Source organism: Periplaneta americana, chromosome 15, assembly GCF_040183065.1.
Source record: "Periplaneta americana isolate PAMFEO1 chromosome 15, P.americana_PAMFEO1_priV1, whole genome shotgun sequence".
Lineage (NCBI taxonomy): Eukaryota > Metazoa > Arthropoda > Insecta > Blattodea > Blattidae > Periplaneta > Periplaneta americana.
This window is the reverse complement of record NC_091131.1, coordinates 82,751,079-82,777,140: the sequence shown is the minus strand read 5'-3', so window position 1 is coordinate 82,777,140 and position 26,062 is coordinate 82,751,079. Positions and strand designations below refer to the sequence as shown.

The following is a 26,062-nucleotide window of genomic DNA, read 5'->3' as shown; positions in this document are numbered from 1 at the left end:
GAAACTGGTTAGGTTGTTGGGATACTATCTTTGTTAACTCAACCTGTCAAACATTGTAACTACGAGAGTCGTCCCAAAAGAAAGTTTACAAGACGTTTGTCGTCTGTAAAATTGATGTTAGACGATTGCAATTGTAGCAGAATTTACGCATGACTTGGGTCTATCACATGGAACAGTTGGCCGTGTTATTGAGCAGGTCGGATTTCACAAAGTGTGTGCACGATGGGTCCCGCGAAACCTTTCTGAAGACCACAAAGCTCAGAGAATGGCTTGTGACCTGTCATTCTTACAACAATACGATTTTGGCGGACATAGGTACTCACAATACATGGATAAATTTATCTATACTCGGTGTTTTGTCATTTATAATAAATTTAATTTCGCCGACTAATTTTAACATTGTAACTAGGGAACGTAAGCACAAATGGCTCGTGTTGTTCTGGGCGATTAAAAAGCTGCGATGTCCATGAACTAAGTCGTATGAAAAGGAGTTTAGTTTGTTGTAGTGATAGAGAAAATAAAATAAATACCGATATATTGATATTGCAATATATTGCAAACCTAATTTCGGTAAACGATATATATCGCAAAAAATATATCGATATATCATCGATATATCGCTATTCCGTAAGCAAATTGCATTTTCAGGCGTACATTTACTGTATTACAATAAAATTACTTAAACTTTAATATTCCTTTTTATCATTGAAATTAACATCATAACAGTTAAAAGCATAAATATAAAATTGTAACAATAAATAATACATTTTCAATACCATATGACGTAGGTCCTAACCTAAATCAAAATTATGGTGCAGGCAAGAGAGCTTAAATGATATAGTGGGAAAGAGTTAAGTGAACTCTATTTGATATTGGAACACGATTCAATTATTCTAATGTTATATAGGATTCAATCCAGGACACAGATATAATGCTCTTTTCTACCTAACAACGTAATCTTTTTTAAATATAGGTAAACCGTACTTAGAATGTTACAAGTTTTAACAAACTTCACAGTTGATTTGAAACAATCCTTCTATAGTAAGTTCCCATTGCAAGTTATTGTTACACTCCAACATTTCAAACAACAATGGTGATGATTATAGGGATAGCATTTTTAGGCACTAAAAGATATAATAAGAAAGCAATGTCAGCACTAAGTTGTGCATAGAAATCATAGACGTGAACAAAATGTCACATCGGTATTAAATTCTTGTTTCTCTTTCCATTTCAGAATATAAAAATAAAAATTTTGATGCCTGTTTTGAGGTCAGACGGTTCCCTTTCAGGATGGGAGTTGCTTCTGCCTTAGAGAACATTAATAACAATATTAAAACAGTAGTAGATAAACCTCCCGTCTGTCTCACGTTCGCGCACGCTGCATTTTGAATTTGGTGCTGCATATTAAACAGTTTGAATTCGAATTCCAGCCCAGTCAATTAGAACAAGGTATTGAGTGAGATTGCATAATTATGTAACTGTCCACCTTCAGTAGCGCCATCTCTCGGGAATTATCGGAGTTGTATAGTGTGGATTTTGTTGTTGTTGATAATGATAATAATTGCAGAAAAAAAATCGATCAATTTATGAGAAAACCGGTATATTATACGATATATTGAATCAAAATTTCGAATATCGGTATTTTGTAAAAACCGATATATCGTTCCCATCTCTAGTTTGTTGTAATTTTTAAAGTCACAATTTAAAGAATATTTAGTATGGTTTTGGGCACGAAATTTCTGACCTTACTGATCAGACAAAGAGGCAACCAAAACAGAGAGACTGACTGAAAAGGCAGGTAAGCAAAAAGACCGGGAAATAGACTGACTATTGAGATGATCAGGTAAATAATACACAGGGACATAATGAGACAAAATAGAGAAGACAAATAAGAAGGCAGACTGACAGATGTGAGGCAGGCGAAGTAGGCAAGGCAGTGAGGTAGACAGGCTGATGCTAATGCATTGAGCTCCCTGTTACATTAGCAGCAGCAAATTCTGCAGGGACTCCTGACATGAACAGGCAGTTTTAGTTGTGCTGAGGGAGAGAACATGGCAGCACAAAATAATTACAATATTTTGCTATAGCTTCCCTCTCCCCGCGTTACATTACAATGAACACATTGGTTGACATTTTAACCACATCACCTCGGTGGGATTAGAGTATCGGCGCTCACTTCTGCCCATCTCCGTCTCTGTTCCACCCTCCCCCCTCTCTCCCTCCCACTCTAATTGCCCATCCAATGATCCTCGTAAATCATGGGGCCCCTTGTTCCCCTCCCTGCTTCTCTCCAGGGGACCTGCTAATGTGATATCCTCTCTACAGGACACACAGCAATTCCAATCCCTCAACATTGCCCCCGGAATCCAATCAGTATCCAACACGGCCGTGATTCTTCAGTGTCTTGTGCTCAAGCATCTCCTTGACACACAATCCATTGTCAATTAAGTGTTCGAAATGCAGTAAAACCTCGATAAGACGTTCTGCTAGGAAAAGGAGAAATAGCAAAACGTCTTAGAGGAAAAACCTTCAGGCATTGTTTCTGAACTGAGTATAAATTTCATGGGTTCAGTATGAAGCTCATTATTATTATTATTATTATTATTATTATTATTATTATTATTATTATTATTATTATTATTATTATAAGTCTTTAGGCACAAAAAGATGTGTAATCATTAGAAATCTGTATGTATATATAAAATAATAATAATAATAATAATAATATTATTATTATTATTATTATTATTATCATCATCATCATCATCATCATCATTGTTATTATCGGCCTGGGTAGCGCAGTCGGTATAGCGCTGACCTTCTGTGCTCGAGGTTGCGGGTTCGATCCCGGCCCAGGTCGATGGCATTTAAGTGTGTTTAAATGCAACAGGCTCATATCAGTAGATTTACTGGCATGTAAAATAACTCCTGCGGAACAAAATTCCGGCACACCTGCGATGCTGATATAACCTCGGCAGTTTCGATAAATAAACTATAATTTAAAAAAAATGTCATTGTTATTTCATCTCATCTTGATAATCATCACAATTTCATGTGTTGACTCGGTGGACTATTTGCACAGAATTTGAACGTTCTCTCTATAATAATCCGAGGCACGACAGCCCATGAAGGACCATGACCGACCAGTCGGCTGCTGGCCTCCCGTGCACATGCCGAAGCAGAGGTGGACGATCATCCAACCATAATGGAGGTATCGTGTGGTTAGTACGATGATCCCCCCCCCCCAAGCCGTTATAGCTGGGTTTCGTAACCGGATTTCGCTACCTATCGTAGCTCCCCAAGTGCATCACGATGCTGAGTGGGCACCGGTCTCGTATACTTACTGGCCGAAATTTCATGAGAAAATTTCTTCCCCCATGAGGACTCGAACCAGCGCGTATTCCGTAACGCGAGTCCTAGGCAGGATTCCTTAGGCCACTACGCCACGGCGCGGGACTTATTGTCAATATACATTGTTTTATTTACCGTTCAAATATAATTCCTTATTACATATTGTTACTTATGCACCTATATCTTTTAAATTCCTGTGTTCTAATCTTTAAATGCTTAAAATGTTTAAGTTCATAAAATCTAAATTTTGACGACTGTTAATTTGCTATCATTTCGAAATAACTGTTTGAAATGAAGTCTTAAGCCAATTATTCTTTCTGCAAATGTGAGTAAATGATGAAATGTACAAGTAAGAGGTAATTAACAATTTTGAAGAAGAGCGGGTCAATAAAAATGGGTGTATAACGAATGGCTGAAAACTGAAGGAGGTGTAGACACAAAAGTGACATTTGTAGGTGGTGCAAGCAGCGGCGTATTGGAAAGGCATTGCCGCAGTCATCTTGTGCGATCGCACTTTGTTTCTGGCACGGCGCCGCACTGCCGGCCATCCAACGCACCTAGGATTGAATTTTCCCAGCGCCACAGAACATTTCCTTCAGTGTCCCACCCTCTTACAAGAGAAGAGGGAGACAGAGAGAGAGAGAGAGAGAGAGAGAGAGAGGAGAGAGAGAGAGACGGAGAAGAAACTTTGCGTTTCTGTAACTCCCGAAGGACAAATTTTACATTTCTGGCCACAGTGTAACATAACCTTAGATATGATTCCTTTTAATGCACGTGTCCCTGTATAAGATAGGGTCTGGCGATAAACTTAAAAGCTACTTTTGTCCCTAGTGCCCAACCACGACCGTGAAAGGACATATCGAGGGCACGTACGTCAATTCCAGTCTATTATTATATATTTATGGTCTTTGAGTAAAGTACTAAAACTGTATCAATGGTATTCAGGTTTCGATCATTTTCTGGATTTATTATATTATATATAGAGTAATGGCAAATGACTCGGTTCCGTTTATAACAGTGGTGAAATGCAAAAAACAAAGAACTGGAAGAACTTTCTCTATAGATTCTTCATCCAGCATGAGGATCACAGAAAGGATTTCATTGTTTTGTGTTGTCTCAAGTGAAGTTCTGGCGTTGATCCGAACCACCATGAGCTCCTCTATGTGTCTGCTGAACTCCCACTTTTCGAGGCTTCTAGTTATGCTTGAAGTTTCATGAACAAATTACAGTTTTATATATATATATATATATATATATATATATATATACACACAGATGGGTAGGTGGATAGGTAGGTAACAAATCTTAATTCTTTAATCTGACGAAACCAAGCTTGGCAAAGATGAAATCGACTCCCATTAATTATTAATAGGTGTCAATGGTCATGCAACTGCTACAGCGTTATGAATACTTCTGAGTACTTCGTTCGGAATCAACGACTATAGCCTTTGGATTAACTCTAGGCCTGTGGAATTAGGCACTGTATGCATTTGTGGTCTTCTCGTAGAATCGTTTCTACTGTTTGTGCTCAACTAGAATGACATCGATGTAAGCGCAGATAGTGATTTCTGACCTTTGTGCTCAACACGTATGAACCCGTACGTTGGGAAACAAAGGCATATAGGAGGTAGGTAAGTAAATAGATAGATGGAAAGATAGGCAATCAACAGACTGTAGACTGTAGATAAGTTGACAGGCAGATTGAGAGGCAGATAGGCAGGTAAGTTGGGGGACATATAGGCATATATGTAGGTAGAGAAATTCATTGATAGGTAGACAGAGAGGGAGCTACGGTAAGCAAGGATGTATATCGGTAAGTAGATAGAGGAACAGGCATTTAAGTAGTTATGTGGGCAGAAATTACTAACATGTCGATGTATAATTATCTCGATGTCTTAACCATAATTCGGAAGAAGATAAATACATACAAATAAATAACATAAATAAATATATTGCGTTACAGGTCAAGCGACAGCTTATGTAGTTCCAGTGACCTTGGATTCGATTCCCGACAGGGAATTGGGAATCTATGTTATCGTAATGGAACTATTGTGTGTCCCTTGTCTTGTGTTTGTTTTTTGTTATTGTAAGCGGCAACTTTCCATCATGCCAGTCAAAGTTAATAATAGTTACACGAATGGAGATGCAAGGAACCAAAAGACCTAATCCTTGAACTTTGAAGACGATAGTGATTCATTCATAGTTTCCTGCCTGAGAGCAGTCTTTCACTGCAAATCCAGCATTCTCCAATCTTCCCTATGACGATTAATTTTAATGCTTCCTTTTAGTTTATACGGGTGATGATATAACTTCTAGAACAGCGTCCGTCATTATGAAACGAAATGACGTCAGGGAAAGCATTTACTTAGCGGGTAGCAGGGACAGGGCAGCGAGCTGTCAATAGATACTGTAACGGTGGGGATGCAATTGCAGTTATGAAAAGAAGTAAATTTCATCACAGATGTAATACGTCTGACTACAATCTATAAAGTTTCCGCAGTTCATGTAGTACTCAGATCGTAGTGTATAATATTTGGCAATTAGTACGCAAGAAAGGGGCAAAAAATCTCGTAAAATAGCATTACAGGAGATCAGTAAATATTTCACTAATGGTTAATTAATTCATTTGAGTCTGTTTCATTTTAAGTATTACGTTAATATAATTTAATGAAAGACGGAGTACAATTCACTGTAACAGAGTTCAATAGCACCGTGGCGAGAACGTGACTCGCGAGACATTATGGCTCGCAGTGATAGCTGTGCATTTCGCTTGCTTCTAATCTTCGCCAACCCCCACCCTCTCACTCACTGGATTCAAACTCCGTTCCATTTGTATTTGTCTCTGATCTGCGAGTGACATATGTCTCTCTCGAAATCATATACGAAAGTTCCAAGTAGGATGGGAGGACGCATTTTTTTGCTGTCAATATGATGAGAATATTAAATGTATGATTTGTTCACAAGTATTACGAAGAAAACGGTTGTATAACATAAAACGGCATTATACTACATGTTACTGATGAAGCATTAAAAGGTTGTGTTATTGTTATCATCGTCGTCGTCGTCATCATCATCATCATCATCATCATCATCATCATCATCATCATCTCTGTACGTCGACCCTTTTTCAGCAGATGTACGAATAATGCGGTTAGCTCTTCAATTTGAACTCACTGATTTACTATGTGATGTCAAATGAAAGCTAGATGTAAGGACTTGACAAATGTTGAACTTTCAAATCTTTGCCAAAAAATAAATATCCCAAGCTTCGTTCTTTCGCTTGCTCTGTTGAAGCCATGTTCGCTACAACTTACGTTTGTGAAAAATTATTTTCAACAATTAAAATAGTAAAAATCAAATTTAGATCACGACTGACAGACAAATACCTTCGTGATCAACTATGACTGGCAGTAAGTGATATAATTCCTGATTTTGAAACTTTGTCGCAGAGACATTCTGAAGACAGTTAATTTTAGGTTGTGATATTGTTCATTTATTGTTCATTTCTTTCTTCGTTTCACGTAGGCCTACTTAACATTAGTTTGTAGCCTTGTACTGTATAAAATTATATTTAAGTGCTTGACGTAAGGAAAATGAAAATCTGTTAATAAGTCAGACAGTTGCTTCACTTTCCCTTCGGGTGTCCGCCTCCCTCCATAGGTGCTATGCCCGGTGCAGGTTACACAGTGGCTCGGCGCACGATTACATTTTCGCCACCGCTGTTCAATAGTATCAGTAGAAGGATGGGCTTTCAGTTGTCATGTTTGGAACTTCTTCTATTAGGGCCTACATATTTTGCAGTGAAGCACACGTGTGTAAATACAACTAAAATTAAGTTATATTATATTTTATAACATAACAAAATTAAAGGGAAAAGTAGAAATGTAAAATACAATACTCAAATTTATTCAGCTTTCATTTCATCCCTAAGCTATCAATCATTTGCTTCCATACACATAAAAACCAGGTTTAGGTATTCACGTTACTTTAAGTTTCATTTGACCAATATGAGAAAGAATTATCAGAAAAAGGAGCTGCCACTGCAAACCTCCGACAGTCTGCCCGCTAAAGCGAAACGAGTGCAGCGGGCGGCAAGGCGAGCTAAGGTGACGTCACAGGGCATCGAATTGATGATCACTGTTCTAGATGGATAGGTTTTTGGATTCTCGAGACGTGGGAATAAAACGACACTGACTTTCTATCTAAAAAAGCATACAACGTTTAGAGTGTCATGCTTTCAGTGAAATAATGATAATAATGATAATGATGATGATAATAATAATAATAATAATAACCAAAACCATGGCTTCTATCTAGTAATGGCGTTGCGCCTTAGCCATTGGTACATGACGGCTGGTATAAAGCAGGAACTCTATAATGTGTTTTATTGCTTTATTTTCTGGGAGTAAGATTAGACGGCGAGAAATTCCCTTTGAACCTTTTCCCGCTATTAATTTCTTCATGCATATCATCATTCCCGTTTTGTATTTTTGATACTAACGCGCCTTCCGTTTCAGTTAATGTAATGATATCGCTTCGCTTGGCTAACTGGTTTACACATCATTCATTGCCTGGATCAACGCTATCTTTGAAATAACACGACAGCGAAGCACACAGGTTACTCTGCTCTTATTTGAGTGTACTCAGCTGTGCAGCAGGTGAAAACCAAAATCGACACTACTTAAAAAAAGAAAGTATAAAAATCACAGAACCTTTTTGCTGTATCAGAATCTGGCAGTCTATCCGCGTTCTGCTCCTATATTTGCGAATAAGTGCTTTACATAGCTTGTCTCATATCATGACACGATAAATATTTTTAACACAATACATACATATATAACAAATATAGCCATTTTAGCGAAATATTCAGTAGTTACCATAAAGTTAGATGCAATTAAATTTTAAAGAGGGTCAATTATTGACCTTGAAGTCCTATTGTACAATCCCCTATCTTAATCTCTGAAAACGGAGCATCATTAGCATAGTGCTATATTCTTAATTAGGAATTGGGATAAATCGAAATTCCCTTTGAAAGGTTGAACACTGTTAAATACTGTAAGGGAAAAGTAACATATATAGAGCCTAAACGTAGCTACCAATACAAACTGTAAGACACAAAAAAAAAAAAAAGACTTAAAAATAATGCGAGGTCTCTCCTTATATTAGTACTTTAATACCAATGTTATCTGTCGTTAACGAAGACAATCTAGATACGTCACACTTTACTCTGAAATAGAAAAGACTGATAACTTACAGGTTGCAATGTAATTATGAAATATGTGTTGTACTATCCCTCAATAATCCAATATGATAAAAATGTGAAACACAGAATGTCTGCTTCGTCTACACGTTTACTTAATTAGAGATAAAGGATCCCGAGAGATACATTGTAAAATGTATGTTCAAAAAGTCTGATAAAATAGCTACTGAAAATGCAAATTTTAAGCTGTATTTTTAAAAGTTCTTCTTCGTGGAAAATTTAGTATTACCAATTTACCTGTATTTAATATTTCCTTTCCGATATCTATTCGTGTGCTGTTTTTCAGGATGGTTTCAACCAAATGATTTTGGGAGATTTCACACTTAGGCCCATATGCACAGTCAACGCCAAGCTAGTCTCAAGACTGTCCCAAGACCAAGAACAGGTCAAGACCGGTCTCACATACTGAATGTTTGTGGAATTACACTAAATAATGAATTCTGACACGATTTATGTTTAGATTATGCATAATTCTTCTCTTTAAAGATGGTTTTTTACTTTTCAATGGGACAATCTTGATTAAAATAATAATAATAATAATAATAATAATAATAATAATAATAATAATAATAATAATAATAATAATAATAATAATAATTCATCCACATCATCTGCCTCTAGTTCTGCAGTTGATGTGCTTGGTTGGTCTAAGCTGCCCCAAAAATTTAACAATTACAAATGACAGCAGCTAAAAAAGTCAAAGGACAATGTAAATCGTAATTTCCGCCAGAAAATCCGTCACCCGTCTAAGTCATTCTTTTCCCGTCTGCTACATTGAAATTCCGTCACTTTTGATGGAATTTCCATCCAGTGGCAACACTGTTTGTGCGTCACGGTACAATTGACAATTGTTTACACCAAATATACTGTATATAGTCTGGAAATGTTATGTTGTCACTACAGGTAAGAGAAAATCAGAGATGGAAGATACATAGCATTTTGCGGATGTCCTGAAAATTTGCCATTTATAATAAAACAAGGAAATTAAAATTCATAAAAACATAATTATGTGCTTAATTAACGATAGCTTTGAATTTAGCATTTTACTTCAAAACACCGTAACGCATACAACACACATCTTAATTTGGCGGTATATATAGAGAAAATATCACACGCACAACAGTTAGAACTGCTTTTATAGAACACTGACACAGAACCAAGAACTAGAGGTAATACTGAACTTTCATATTACTGTGTAATATTCTTTACACTCTTCACTAAAGACTGGAACTTTAAAATTAAATCTCTGTTGCATGATGTCAATCAATTGTTTAATTTATTTCATAACAAAACACGAAAGCTCCGTCGTCGGAATTTCGTTTTTGGACAGTCAATATCAAAATAAATATCCATTTTCAGTGAAGAAATACGAGTAGTACTATAAGCGCATCGAATTAAATGATAGGCATAATCATAGCTAGAGAGAACGTCACCCTAACTAGGTAACGTAGCAGCACTCGAAAGCGATTCATACTTGTTTTATTTTTATAATAAAATGTGTAGAAGAGTACAGTGCAAGCTTCAGATCCATGGCGTGGACAGAAGGGTCTATCTTTCTTTGTCGGGTAATACTGTAGCAAAGAACGGTCAGGCAAAGAGAAGCATTACCTCACACGTCTTTGAACAGACTGCAAAGAATAATAATAATAATAATAATAATAATAATAATAATAATAATAATAATAATAATAATAATCTTCCTTTAAGTAATATTTCCAATATTGCATGAAGTGGACAGAAGTGAGGTTTGAAGTAAAAAAAGGATAATATTAATATTTCTTATTCGTGTGGTAATTTACTGCACATTATAAAGTCACTTCGCAAGATTGAAGTCGTTTGGTCTGATTACCTGGTTGTTTCTTACGGAGGTTTCCTGCAACTGTAAGTGAATACCAGGTAATCTCTAGGTGAATCCTCAGGCTCACATCTTTAAATTCTAACTCGCTATCACCAATTTCACCGGTATTCGGATAACCGTAAAGTTGATACAGCATCGTTAAATAACCGATTAAAGAATATTGAAATTAATTGTAGGAACGTTTGAATGATAGACTGGGAATACTATGAAATTACGGAATTGATCCAGACATGATAGCCAATATAATCGTATACAATATAGGTTCTGTTATTATACATAAGAAGAATAAAATTGCAGTTTTGAAACTTCATCTAAAATATTCAAATAGGTAATGTGATATGCTTATTGCATTAGTAGTAGACATATAGTTATGCAATAAGCACAATTAGTTATTCATTCCTGTTCTTCGCCGTCTTTTCGCTACTAAGTGACATCACAGTTAAACAAGGGATGTAAAACTTAAAACCAAACTGTAAATCCCATTTAATGGAATCTCGGAGTTTGCTGAACACCCCGTATACTAGTACGAGCCTTGACATCCCCTAAGCTCCATGGTTGCTAGGTATAGAATTTAAATACACTGGGAGCCATACATACAGTTGGGATGTGGTGAGGGTATGGAGGTGAGAGAGTGAGAGAGGAGTGGGGGATTGATTATTGTTGTGTATTATGGCGTGACGTTCGGGTCACGTGGCACAAACCAACCAGGTCGCGCGGCTGTTTAATAGATAAGTGACAGCAGACTCCTGGGATAAGCTCTACTGGAGTTATTTATTTGGACATCGATTTTGTCATCACGGCGAACGATCTGGAGGGGAATGGAGGCAGTATATGTATAAAAATATATATGTTTAACATACTATCAACCACCTCGTAACATTGTTATCCTAAGGGATAGTATTTTTCCTTCGTATATTGGGGCGTAAAGAAGAATGAATATAGATGTGCTCCTCAGGGATACATAAGCAGCGTAGAGGTGACTAGAGATGATTTTCAACAGACTTGGTGTTTTTGATGACTATTTCTGCGTCGTACAGACAGTAAAAGCAAATATATATCGCTGTTCTCTCGCTCTCCACTTTACGTTACAGAATATCGCATGGAGTCAAACAGAATCTATCTCCTACAAGTGTTAAAGTTTGTAGCTAAGTTTGGTAATAAAAGACATTTCAGTATGATTCATTGGATGGTCTTACCAGGTGTAAAATTGAGTTAAGACATTTCTCTTCTTTTTAGTTTCGTGGGATAGTAGGAAACTTGTCTTGGAACACAAATCTAAATACTTCAATTGGTCCGAACTTCACAACGACTTCTGTGCATTTGTTTTGAAACTGCTGTGGAATGGAGATATTGATATAGATTATTTATGAAAGCATAACTGAGATTTGTGTCCTTACAGACTTGAGTTAAATTTCAATTAGTTAATTGGTAGAACGATAATATTTCTCCTGTATTCTATGCGAAGAAGTTAAGTAGTGATATAGCTAGCTATTCATTTACCCATCTTTCACTAATGTTTGGTAAACATGAAGATGTATTCTTATTTCTGGTGTTCATTCCTTGGAAATTATACAATTTCTCTAATGACTTTCTGTATTCGAAAACAGTCTTTTGTTGTACATACATCTTCTCTGTAGTCTTCTACTTGGGTGTTGTAGTAGTAGTAGTAGTAGTAGTAATAATAATAATAATAATAATAATAATAATAATAGTTTATTTTCCCTGGCAGAGTTAAGGCCATCAGGCCTTCTCTTCCACTCAACCAGGATCAAATCACATACAGAAAAATACATACCGGTATAAAAATATTAACTTAAAAATAATAATAAACATAATTAAGTAAAAATACATATACGCAATCAGTATTAACTTTAAAATAACAATAATAAAAAATATATGTAATAAAAAAAATAGACTGAATACATAATCACAAACAGGAAAATACATTCTAGTAGGACAAGTATTAACTTAAAAAAAGAATTAATACATATGAATATAATCTCACAACTAAAGGAATAGTAGAATTAGTATGATGAGCACAGCACGTGTTACATTGAGACAATGACGATTACCTAGATATTAGTGTTAATGGAAAAATAAAGTAATGAGTGTGTAAAATAATAATAATAATAATAATAATAATAATAATAATAATAATAATAATAATAATAAATAAATAAATAAATAAATAAAAATTATACCTAAAAAAACTAATTCTGTGCATTTAAAATATTTGTAAACAATCTTATTTTAAACAACTGGGGACTAAGACTACCTCTGATTTCCAGCGGCAGCGAATTCCATGAGCGGGCCATGGCTATTGAAAAAGAACTTGAGTACAGAGATGTTTGATGACGTGGTATTGATAGCAACAGATTGTGCTGTGAACGTGTATTACGATTATGATGTGAAGCTAGGAGAGTAAACCGAGAAGCAAGGTAGTTGGGTGTGGAATCATGTATAATTCGATACAGAAGGCAAAGAGAATGTACTAAACGTCGATGTTGCAAGCGGAGCCAGGAGAGTCGTAGAAAATATTCCGATATATGATCATGTCGGCGGATATTGAAAATAAATCGGACGTAGACATTATGTACACGTTGAAGTTTTTGAGAAAGTTCAGCACTTAGGTCGCTATATAAAACATCACAATAGTCAAAGTGAGGCATTACAAGGGTCTGTACTAGGTTATTATATCAAAATTAAATAACTTTAAGTTTTATATTTCATTCGATTCAGAATTGTTTTAAACTGCGAGCCTATAATTCCTAGAACTTGGGTACGATTCCCGGTGTTTGACTGGAACGATATTTTGGTAGTCAAAATCTGAAGATAAGAGTATTTCCTGAGGTTCCTCCGTTTGCCCCTACTTTAAAATTTTTTTTCCAATAAAGATGCATTCCACATTACCTTTTCCCACTTATCACAGAAGAAAATGTAGCACAAGTGACATAGGAGCTTGAGTAATATCGGATGAAGATGACAATGAGATTGGCCTACAACTTTACCTTGCTTTGTCTGTGCAATAACACACTACGAGTATCACGGATGGTAAACATCAAGGACGCCTAGAGCCAGAACCAATTCCTCCTTGAGGCACTACTTTTTCCGGGGACAGGCGATTGCGGCCCGCGATCAGTTTTAAGGCTGGTTCACAATAAACCTGGAACGGAAACGAGAACGAGAACGGAAATAATGTTAAAATAAATGTATTTAAATGTAAGCATTCATAATAGTTAATTGTGAATGCTCACATTCAAATACATTTATTTTAATATTTCCGTTCACGTTCTCGTTCTCGTTGCCGTTTCCGTTCCCGGTTTATTGTGAACCGGCCTTTATACGTCAGTTTCGTCCCTATATTTATTGGATCAGACATCAGTTGCGTCCCTATATTTTTGGATAATAGGAGCCTACGTCAATTACGTCCTTTTCCATTTTACAAACTTAGGACTGGCTGTAACATAACCAATTAAAACGTTACAGGTAGGTTAAAAATGTTGTTTGTGGCATCTTCACCACACAATGTTGGTAGTGTCATTTTTCACCATAAAATGTATTAAAATTCATGAGTTTCATTTTCACTATAAAATTACAATCGTACTGGTTGAAACCTAAATGACAAATTCCTGATGAAATCTTATCTTGTTATATGACCTTGCTGCAAATTTATTTATTTATTTCAAATATACAGAATAAAGAAATATAATTACAAAAACAAACAAAGAGAAATACAAATAAAATAATACAAGCAATATGAAAAGAAGATACAGTAGTATTAACAAAATTTGAGACCGAATGAGCAGCGCTCGTGCTCGGTCGCAGTTCAGATATAATATTAAAATAAATAATAATAATAATAATATAAATATATAAGTAAAATAAAATAGGAACTAAAATATAATTACAGCGGCAATGGAATTATATAATATAATATTAACACTAGAGAAGAATAATATCGCACGTGAAAAGTAGGACTAATATATATTTCAAAATTATAGAATACAAATATAATATAGGTTGATTAATTGATACACATAGGCTATAAATTTATGTAATCAAATTGAAGATATTGACACGTTTCTAATTTTCTTGTTATATGTTAGTGGGTTACATGTTAGAAGTTCTGGGTGTAATTTAGTTAAAGCATTGTACAACCGAGGGCCAAAATTTATGCTATGCTTTAGACCAGCAGATGTGAGACATTTAGGTTCTACTAATGTTGAATTAATATTTCGTCTTGTGTCATAATTGTGTGTCTGTAATACAAACTTATTACGATTTTTATGATAAAATTTTAACAGCGTATATTTATAAATTTGTTCAATATTAAATACATTAAATTCAGAATAAATTAATTTAGTTGGATAATCGAAACGTTTTTTCAAACAAATTTTAATTATTCGTTTTTGTAGTGAATTTAACGGACTAAGATTAATTTTTGTACTTCCACCCCAAACAATTATACCATATTGAATGATAGACTGAATAATGGCCAAATAAACATTACGTAGAACTCTAATAGGTAAGTAGCATCGAAGATTAACGAATTTATAAATTGTTTTACGAAGCCTCTTACAAAGATAAGTAATGTGATGAGGCCATTTTAAGTTCTGATCAATAATGATACCCAGATATTTGACATACGTGGCTTCTTTCAAAGGTGGACATTTACAACTTTTGGGATCTAAACAATTTTCACTGTGTATTATTAGTCTATATTTATCGCTAAATTTTAAATTTTGAACACTGGCAGCTGTTAACGAAAAAGGAACTAAAGTTGATTTAGATATATTTAAATCAATCATGTTTTTAGGAATAAAAGCTTCTTTCTCCCTCCTTGCCTGTTAAAATGGCAGAGCTCTATCAATACTTAGTTTTATGTATGTTTCGCTTTGTATTTCTTTCAAAACTTTTATAAAATTGTAAATGTTTGGGTGAGCAGTATAAAATAATAGACTATTAAGTTTTGAATAAAATGACTCGCAGCCATTTGTCGTTCTCATTGTTGTTGCTGCAAATTCTGCTCATACTATTAACACTTGGTCTCATTTGTTATGTTTGTGTTCTTGATTGCTTTCAATGATTTAATTTTTAACATTTAACTTTATGAAACTTTTACAAGATTTCATTCAGCATGCCCAACGCGAAATATTATTCTGTAGATTCTTGTGATGTCTAAATTTGAATCCATCGATCACAAATACAGGTCTCAATTGTCATTGACTGCATAGCTTGTGTATAACTCTTACGTGTTTCTAATTTAACCTGTACATTGTACATGACGCAGTAGAACGCGTTCTATACAGTGCTTGGTTTTGTCTTGACTTGTCGCAGAACCCGTCCTTGGACTATATTAGTTTTAAGAAGTTGACATAACATTCTAAACCGGCAAGTATCTGTGGACGCAACTAATGTATATATTTTTAAAAACCCCTGACGCAACTGACGTATTAATTTTTCGTCAACATGTTTATGGAGACGCAACTGACACCTCCCCAGTTTTTCAATCTGGTTAACTACTAAAAAAATTCTTTGTATCTGTTGTCTTCAGTGTTGCCATATTTAGCGATAAGTCGCTAAATCTAGGGAATTTTGAAACAGTCTCGGCGACAAATTTTGTAAAATACGATTAGCGACTTTTCTGCTGATTTTTATATTCTTCCTCATTTTTATTTCTTTTAAGTTAAAACATTCAACTGAAGTCATGCACTTCTTAGTTTTAGAAAAGGCATGGGTGCATGACTGAGTCGTCTATTAATTCATACATGAAAGCCCTGATCTCATATATTTGTGATCAGTGATCAGGGGTGAAAGATGATTCTCACGGTTAGGTCTCTCTCATTGCTAATGCTCCAACACCCATAAACGGTGGCAACTTTGATTGGCACGTGACGAGTCTTGCTTCTTTCCCGCAACGCGGAGATTTTCCACTCCGAACCGACCCGAGGCAATTGAGTTTAGCAATTTTGTGCAGACAGTTCATGTGAAGCAAATGAGACTATAGTTTTAGCTGGTTTTAATACATTTTAACATATAAGATTTAAAAAGTGTTAGATTTCACAAAAAAAAATTGTGGTCAAACGCATGGGTGAAAATTTCCACACTTACAATTTGCCAGAAAGTGTAGTGTCAATGATTGGATCAAGTGCAGTGTATTCACAATCAGATGTTCCCACAGCTTCCACCTCAACATCACAGCCGTCAACAATACAACCAGACTCCGCAAAAGAGGGTGACGATGAAAAAATTATATTTTTCTCCGCATATGTATGTTTTTCTTATTTTTATTTAGTGATATTTATTATTAATTTTTAGCGACAATTGTGGGGATTTTTTTAACAAACTTTGGAGAGATTTAGCTACTTTTGTTGAAATTTTAGGGCGATATGTTGGCAACAGTGGTCGTTTCCGAGGCTAACTTCATATCCTTTTTTTTACTGAGGATTACTAGGTACAAAAGTACAACAGGCCTTAAAATCACAGTAGAAAATGCCCTGAAATTTACAGAGTTCCTCAGAGGCGATAAATTTATAAGTGTTAAGGAATGAATTGTGATAGTGGGAATTGAATTGTTTGAAGAAAACAACAGTCTTTATTATCACAAACATCACAGAATATGTCTGAATCCAATCTGAGTGAAAAATCTTAATTAAACTGACTGAACCGACTAGGCCACCCTAAGTGTGCTGAAATTTTATTGGTCAAGTATTAATTTCTTTCCTTTTTTCCTAACATTTCGCAGTCTGTATTACTTTCAGGTACAGACATGGGACGAAAATATTGATTGTTTCGTAATAAGTGGAAAGGACGTTAATTAAACAATTACCAATTATGGTGTTTAAAATTCAAGTTAACTTTGAAAGGAATTTGTAAGCACAAAAGAGGAAGCAGCAGATAAAACAAGAACATTTTGAGAATAAATCTCTTATTCCTTTATAGTCTGTTGAATACTGTAAGAAGAAAAAGTTTATATCTCGAAGCATTCTTGTTGACGTCATTAAGTTTCGCTATAGAAAGATGTTATTATCCCGTAAGACGAGATAGCCTTAACTAAGCCTTAATGTCTTATTCTCTGAATGAAAAGACTTGGAAATAGAATGTGTTTATCTTAATTTATATCTTAACAGAACTGTCAGCTATTTTAGATCAGCTGCAGGAAGATGAATGTTGCAAGCTGGTGCTTTATAAAGACATTTTTGCATTATATTTTCCGATTATGTTAACCAGTTACGACATTAACGTCTAAAAATGTCCTAGTTCGTTAGATTATAGGTTTTTCCTGATATATAACGCGTTTTGAGAAACGAATTCAAGAGTGTGATACCAAAACTCGCTCAGTCCATTTGGCCATTTTTATGACTCATACTATATGATTTTTTTAGTCCCCTGTTATATTTTAAGCTTCTTTTCTTCCAAAAAAACACCGATCCTTGTCTAAAAGTTTGTGTTATTGTGCATGTCTCTTGTAACTCGCTCAGTCCGTAGACTGGCGGATAAAAAAAAAAAAACTAAACCAGTCCTTTAATAAAAATGGACTGAACGCGTTTTGGAATCTCACTCTCCAATACTAATCGAAATGAACGAAGACTGTTTAGAAAATGAAGAGTCCACTGCAAGAACGATGGATGTCACTTTCTTATCGAAAATGAACCAAGACTGTCAATGCATAGCTTAAGACATATAGAATGTACTTAGAGAGTTATATGGAATTAACACTGATAGTCATTGTCCAGTAATGATCGGAAAATCACATTTAAGCTTTGAGCGCTAAGCATTTCAAACTTTCAATTGCTTCTCCTGCAAAATGTATTCCAAATGACATCCATCATTCTTTCAGTGGACTCTTCAAATGTAATCGTTTTAAATATTTACCCTATTTGAATGAATTGAAGAAATATTAAAGTTATGCGGTTTGTGGTATAGAAATGTTGTAAGTATTGAAGGGTCGAACTAGGGACAATTAATTACTCATATAGCATTATTAATAGAAATTTGTTTTAAAATTTATATTTATTCAAAATATAGCCTAATGATTTTGTTAGCAAAGTTAAAAAATTGACTCGTCGTTCAAAAAAGTTTTTTTATTATATCGTAATAATACGTATGTTTATAGATATTCTAAAGGTAAGTTCTTTTTCCTTAGGTCCACTACATTTATAAAAACAATTCCGTGTACTTGAGAAAATGTATCTGTGTGTATTTCTTTTATTATACTCTTTATTTCTTATCATACGCATTAATCCTTACTTAAAACACGGTGATCTATTATTATTACTCATTCACTAATCTCCGTCTTTTCATTATAGACCCTATAGATACCGCTGCTATTTCTTTTCCTCACTGATCCACCATTTCCTTAGATAATATACTTGCTTTTCTTTACTATTACCCTCTCGTTTCTCACTACTTGCTCTATTCACATTCTCTATAGGCCTACATCCGCTTCTTTTTACTACCCTCCTTTTTCATCCCACTATCTTCTTTCCCGGACCCATCATTCTTCAAGGTCTCCATTGCTGTTATCATAGAAGTCTCGGAGTGAGATAAGTGGCCAAGAGGCTTTGAGTTCACATGTTTAGTTTTTCTCAGCCTCAAATACCATTTCAAGAACGCGTTTTCGCTATCTTTTAATGTTTCTCTTCCAAATTCCACCTTTCATTCATTCATTTTATTCAATATTGCACCCAGTAGAATACATCCATTCTTGCCTCATTGCGAGATGTATTATCATATTGTCACGAATAATGTGAAGCTCATAATACACCATAGGCCTATAGCTGTTTACGTGACCTTTCTGCATCGAAGATGATAGTGCAGTGTAGGAAAACAACACAAGATCAACAGCACTTAGGGAAATAAAGACAACTTACTTCCATAGTGCGCACGTCAAATAACGTCTGCCAGTATTGTATGGGGCATGTCTCTCAGGCGCAGTGACAATTTTTTTTAGGAGGTAGTGCTGAAAATTAGTACAGTGGAAGCTCTTAAGTTCGACAGAAAACAAGTTCGACATCCTATAGTTCGACTGCTTACGTAGAAGAATTAGACAAGCCCCTATACGGGCACTAAGAAATGGGTTTGCCATTTGAATTGGAATCGATTCTGTGTCTTGTAGATACTTTTGTTAAAGGAAAACAGAATATTTTATTGATTAGGACATCCATATTTAATCACTGGTTTTAAATTAATGAACTCTTCTTTTTTTCTATTTGAGACAGAGACTACGCCTTCAACAAGTTTCAGGATATTTAATTTTTCCTTTAACGTACAATATTTATTCCTTCCACTACAGGAGACAGACTGCGTTGTGCTGTTTGTGAGACGGAACTGTCGAAACCCACTGTGGTACTAGAAGCGCATACATAAGTCTCGGGGCGGGCAGGAAATGCAAGTACAGTACTGTATTCGTTGATGGATAACCAATAAGAATTTGTATTCATTTCACCTGCCACATCCACTACCCATATTGGACTGAACTTTCAATTCTGTCCATTCGAACTTAAGAGAGTCCACTGTATTGCGTTTTCGAGCTTAGATTTCTTTTCTCGAAATCATTCCCTTAACGCCATCTGTGTCAATGAAACTAATAGTCACTCGTAATGGTCTGGTGATTATCTAAGTTTTTTTCTGGACCAAGGATATGCAATTTCAATCTTATCCCGAGAGTAATACAGATTTTTAGATGGAAAATCCTGAATGCTGCTTCCATGGACGATGAATTAAAGCCGTTGGTCCCATGTAACAAATTCTTGAATGCGAAATTTCCTTTATCTTATGAATAAAAATGAATGAAAACAGTAGCACACCCCAAATGTTTCAGATCTCTGGCAGGAAAAAGGGGACCATATCAATTAGAAATATCGATATGTAATCATATCCATCCACGTTCATATACGAGGTAGCATATACATTTAAAATAGCATCTTTTACACCGATGGTAGTTGAAAAGAATTAGTGATTTAGCTGTAAAGTTCTTGATATTTATTATCAAAACTCAACTTGCAAACAATGTAATGATTTTATATGTACTACTTATAAACATTTAGACTGAAAAATGAGGGAAATTGCGGATATTAACTACTACCGGGTTCTTTCATAAATTTTGCTAACACGTAAACTATATGAATGCGTTGTATCAAAATGTCTAACGGAAATTGCTGTTTTTTTACAGAGTCTTCTGCAATCTTTTCACGTACGGTATCTTTAAGGCTTGATTATAGCTTGATGCAGTTATCTGCAGTTCTGAGGTTTCATTCAGCTCATACACCTTAACAATAAATGATGCAATGAAACTGCAATATATACTTTATGACACTATTTCGTAAACGGCAAAAATTTGATTTTGATCTGGTTTTAAAACATATTATGATGTAGGGATGGATCAAATTTTCTCATTTTATGATTATATATTTCTGAAGACGGATTTTACGAGTATATTTACGTTCATTCACGTAGCAAATAGTCATACAATTTTATATTGTTTACTGATAATAAAATCTCTAGTTTTTCTTTTACATGCACGAATTTGCAATCTGTGGATAAAAATTTACAGATTACGTGTACGTATGAAAATAGAAGTAATTTAATACAAAAGTTAGTATATTAATTGTCTTAATATTAATGAGTTCTTTGCGCTTTAATGAGATATATTCTTACAATTTTTGTCGATTCTTCATATGAAATTACGCTTATCTTTTTCTCAATGTTCAGAGATTCAACTGTGAGTTCCGAAGCATTACCTGACAATAGATGTGCCCAAAGACGAAGAGAAAAAGTACAGAAAAGAATAGAAAAGTATAAAGAAAACAGGAAATATAGAGAAGAAGAGGAGGAAAAAGATAAGAGTAGAATGAGGAAACAAAAAGGAATTGGAGAGAAAAGTAAGCCAGGGAGAAAGAGATGAAGGAGAATAAGAAACATAAGTCATTACAAGTAATAGGACCAGAGGTAGAAGAAAGACAATATGCGTGAAAAGGAAGCGAATTAGTGGAAAGAGACTAAATTGGGAAGGATAAATAATGAGAGAATAATAAGGATTTAAAAAAGCAATAGGAGTATGACAGAAAGAGAACAATTAAGGCGTTCCCTGGAATAACAACTTAACGTACGTTACGTCATCTTTCCGTTTCGAGCATGTATTAGATCCTCAATTACACATTTCCCTTCTGACAAAATATTATTTCCCTCCAACAAACATAGCGCTCTCTAGAAATATCTGAATGTCGTTCTACGCAATGACGCTATAGGCCTACTAGATTTATAAGGTTTGATGCTTTGTATGTCAAATTAAAGATTTTGTAGCTAAGTCCTTGTTCTAGAGAACGCTTCAATTATTAAAGTAGGAGAGGGAAAAAATGGAGTTGGAGGAAGAGATGAAAGTAGAACGAAGAAGAAAAGAAACATGGGCATTAGAGGAGAATAAGAAGTACATAAAAGTGAGAGATAATGATGATGGAAGGAAATTCATTAAAGAGAATCAGAGAAGAGGAAAGCTATTTATTATATTTATTTGTTTGTTCGTTTGTGAATTAACTGATTAATTAATTTATTTACTTATCACTAGAGTGACTTGCATAACTTGGTAAAGAGTACCTTTTTAATTAATAAAACAAGAAGATAAACCTAAGTTTACAATACGTATAACATAAATATAAATATAAATAATTAAAATTAGAACTTATGTGCTTTTGTATAAATTATATTTCAAAATGTGAATAATGATATAGGGATCATAAGGGAAATTTATTTACAGATTCTTTTTGGAAGAAGGAAAGGATACGTAATAAAATTGGAGAAGAGAAAAAGAAAGGAAATTAGTAAAAGGTGAAACAAAGAGAATTAGAAAAAACGAAGATGCTTAATGGAGTAGGTTAAGATAAAAGGTAGAAGACAGAGAATTGGGACAGAATTTACAGAAGAGGAAGAAAAAGAAAATTAAATTAGAGAAGAAAATTAAGGATGAAGAAGAACAAGAGGAAAGATAATGAAGGAAATCAGAGAAGACGAAAGTATGAAGCGAATTGGGGAAGAAGAAAGAGAGGATAGGAGGGAACAAGTGAAGAGAAGAGAACTAGAAAGGATGAGAATTGGAAAAATAGAAAAAAAAAATCGGCGAGAAAAAACAGAGGGAGGAGGGTAAAGAGCATCTTGATATGGCGATATTTAAATATTTATGAGATGAGTCCAAGGTTCGACTCCAGATCAGTGAGCCACGTGAAGTTGTGCGTGTTGTCTGAAGTGTCGTCAGATCCATACGACCTGCGCCGTGACTAACATGGAATCCTGTTAATCTCCCCGTGCCTCGGCCCGTGCCTTGATACGCCATCACCGACAAGTAGTACCACTGTTGTTGTCGTTTTGAATCCAAGTCATCGCATCGTTACCTGGACAACCAAAAATAACCGAAGTTCGATTTGCTTGACGTGGGAGGGGGTCAGTTTTTATTCATCTTCGCGATGTATCTCGTATCTGCTCACCATGGTTCCCGTCTCGCGCAAGTCACGTGGAAAAGCGTCGGCGCGAATCTCCCCTCTCCTCGCCTCCCCTCCTCTCCTATCGAAAGCCCCGGCTCCTGGCGCTAGGGGTCCCTGCTGCTGGTGCTGCTGAATGTGTTTTCCCCGGACCACCGCACCACCGTCCCCGAAAATCTTCCCCCGCTCGCTCGCTCGCTCACTAGCTGGCTGGTGCCTTTCCCATTGCACTCGGCTTGTGTGTTTCTCTCCGCCCGTACAAAACGCAACCACGATATCCCGGGGACACTGCTTTAGTGCGATCCACACACCAGCGACAGCTACTCCGTCAAACCGTAAGTTTACTGCATATCGATTATAGTCGATGTTTGCAAGTAATATCGATTAATCGCTTCACGATTTTCTTGTACGCATGTATGTGTGAAATTATTCTATGTGGCAATGACTGTTTTGTGATGGTGGCCGGTTGTGGTGGGAGGGGAGAGGGGTGGGGGAAAGGGAAGAAGAGGAGTGATAAAGAAGAAGAGGAAGAGGTCAATCGACCTACATCGATACATATCGAAGCTTGTATACCTCGTTAAGGAGGTCGATTGTGGTGAAAAATGGTTTTGTGAACCGGATGTAATACTTTGAGGGCGGAATTTTGTGTTTTCATTTACCCAGAATATTATACTTAGTGATACTTAATATCTTAGCCATCATTCTCTCATTCCAGCTTAGCTCTTGCCGCTCTTAACAAGAAAACCGTGGAAAGATTTTTAGGTTTATGATCAATGAAATTGTTACCCTTTTTAAAAATATATATTTCAAATCCATTAGATGAAACAGTTTTTTTTTTTCATTTAATATTTTTACAGTGGACAACGAGAAACCAGTGTGAAGTTTATAACGTGTAGAAGTGGCTTCCTTCTATATTTTAGACTAATTATACCAGACTTTTGTTCATATATGTTTAATTTTGTATTATTTTTATATATAAATGTTATTTTTTAAATTTATTTCATGTGTTTAAATTTATTGAAATCTTACGTATTGTAATTCGCATATTCATATAGGGATATGATTTGTTCACTATGAATTTTAGCTATGTAGGATTGCACAGTGAAAAGTTTATTTTAAAATAATATCTAATCCAATTTCAATGCTTTCATAGGATTACTTGCATAACGATTTTAAGGAATTGTGAATTTTAAATTCTTCGCATAGACGTGGTGTTGTGGTTACAGATAGGAAAGGAGTTAGATTCCACATTAACTACCTTACTTTTATATGAACTACTGGTTGAAGGGGTGAGGGGAAGCATTGATCGTCTAACAGGCTCGGAAGTGACGAATTTGTAGGTTATTTTTAACAATAAAATGCTAAGGTATGTCGCTTATAATATTTACAGAGTGTGTATTTTTATGTTAGTTTGAAATAGATGAGTTTATTATTTTTAAATTCATTACATGAATCTTAAAATAAACGTTGAATGCAAAGCTGCAGAGATAGAGGAGAAAAGAGTGATAAAAAAGAAAGTAAGAATAAATAAAAAGAGGAAAAGATAACGCAAAAGAACAAAATAAAGAAGGAGAAACATTCGTTGAAACGTGTCTTGACGTAATAGCTTTCTCTCAATATTGGAAATGAAAAAGTCAATAGTTTAATAATTTAGCTGTAGATTTTTCTTGATATTTACGACACCGAACTTTCAAGGAAAGTTGAACACTTCAGTATCAATACATAACATAATATGATAACAATTCAAATTACTTCTTATATCGCTTTAATGTTTATAGTATAGAAACTTGCGTGTAACATTGATTAAAGTAGAAAGCATAATTTCTTTGCGTGCATTGCTACACTCGTAATATAAAATGAGACTGAAGCCTTGGTATGAAAATCTGGTATAGATTTCATAACTGCTTGTTTAACCTGGATATTACGTCATGTTTTTGTAACTGATATAATAATGAACCGCTATAGCACTTATTATTTAAATAATCTACATTAACCGACCTGGGTCACAACGTTGTTATTGAGAAGGAACATGGCTTCCGTCTAGAGAGAAATGCCAGGGGTGAACAACTTCTCAACGCGACGTGACGTCTGCTATTAGAAGATAGAAAGATATTTTTTATAAAAGAACCCTCCATTGAAAAGAGATTTTAGGCTTTCCCTACACATGTTAGGATATTTATAATTTGACAATAAAGCAGAAGATGTTTTGTAAGATAATTCATAAATGAAATAAAACATTACGTATTGTTAGTAATGTATTTACACTTCTATGCTCCTTATTATAAATTAATCGACTAGAAAACAATTTTTGGTGAACACCCACAAGTGAAACAATTTTTCTACTTAATCTGAAATATATACTTTTTACTATTAGATTGAACAAGCTTTTATAATAAAGCTATAAAATTAAATGACATTTACACCTACCCTTAGGGATGTAAGATGTACAAACGAACTGGAAATTTTATAGTTATGCTAAAATATGTACACATATACAAGATCCTACGTACAGAATCACCGATAGGAAAGTACCTTTATAATGAAGGTTTCGGCTGATTTATCACAAAGTATATCATCGTCCGCCTTCAGGAATAAACTTTTCGACTATTTCCCTCCACAATATCGTGAAAATTATGAATCAACATTAGACATTCGGTAATGCAGTCACTGTGACGCAAGACAAAAACAAAGCTAGAGTTGCACGCTCAGTGCAACAAGGAGGGAGACAAACTTTCACTTCCGTACCAGATCGAACCCGGCCCCGCTGAATATGTAGCTACAACTGTTACTAATGCAGCCAAACTTGTCTATTTTATATTTACATCTTTATAGGTCTATATATTTGTTGACATTTTCGAAAGAATAATTTTTTTTACTCCCTACATAGAACTGATTTTCTTGTGCAGTGTGCAATATTGGGCTTCAATAAATTGTTTGGGAAAATTCTGTTATGAAATTTGTCCCAATTCTTTAGTTTAAACTCCTATAGGCCTATTTATGATCTCTTCCGTGATGAGTATAATGGTGATACAAGGACATTTTTGCCTTATAAATTGGAAAGGATCCTTTATTTCGTTGACGTCGTTTACGAATTAAGTTCGAGACGAGTAAAGCAAAATG

At 35.0% G+C, this 26,062-nt stretch overlaps 1 protein-coding gene across 8 annotated transcripts in view; it reads left to right on the top strand.

Annotated features, from left to right (window-relative positions):
- Rbp6 (RNA-binding protein 6) overlaps positions 1-26,062 on the top strand; it is a 1,547,649-nt gene that overhangs the window by 611,875 nt on the left and 909,712 nt on the right. The window contains exon 1 of one of the 8 annotated variants that reach the window (XM_069847738.1): positions 20,115-23,277. The exons of the other annotated variants lie outside the window; for them this stretch is intronic. The gene's annotated coding sequence lies outside the window, so the exon portion shown is untranslated. Of the gene's footprint in view, positions 1-20,114; positions 23,278-26,062 lie in introns of those variants that run through there. 8 annotated transcript variants of the gene reach the window in all.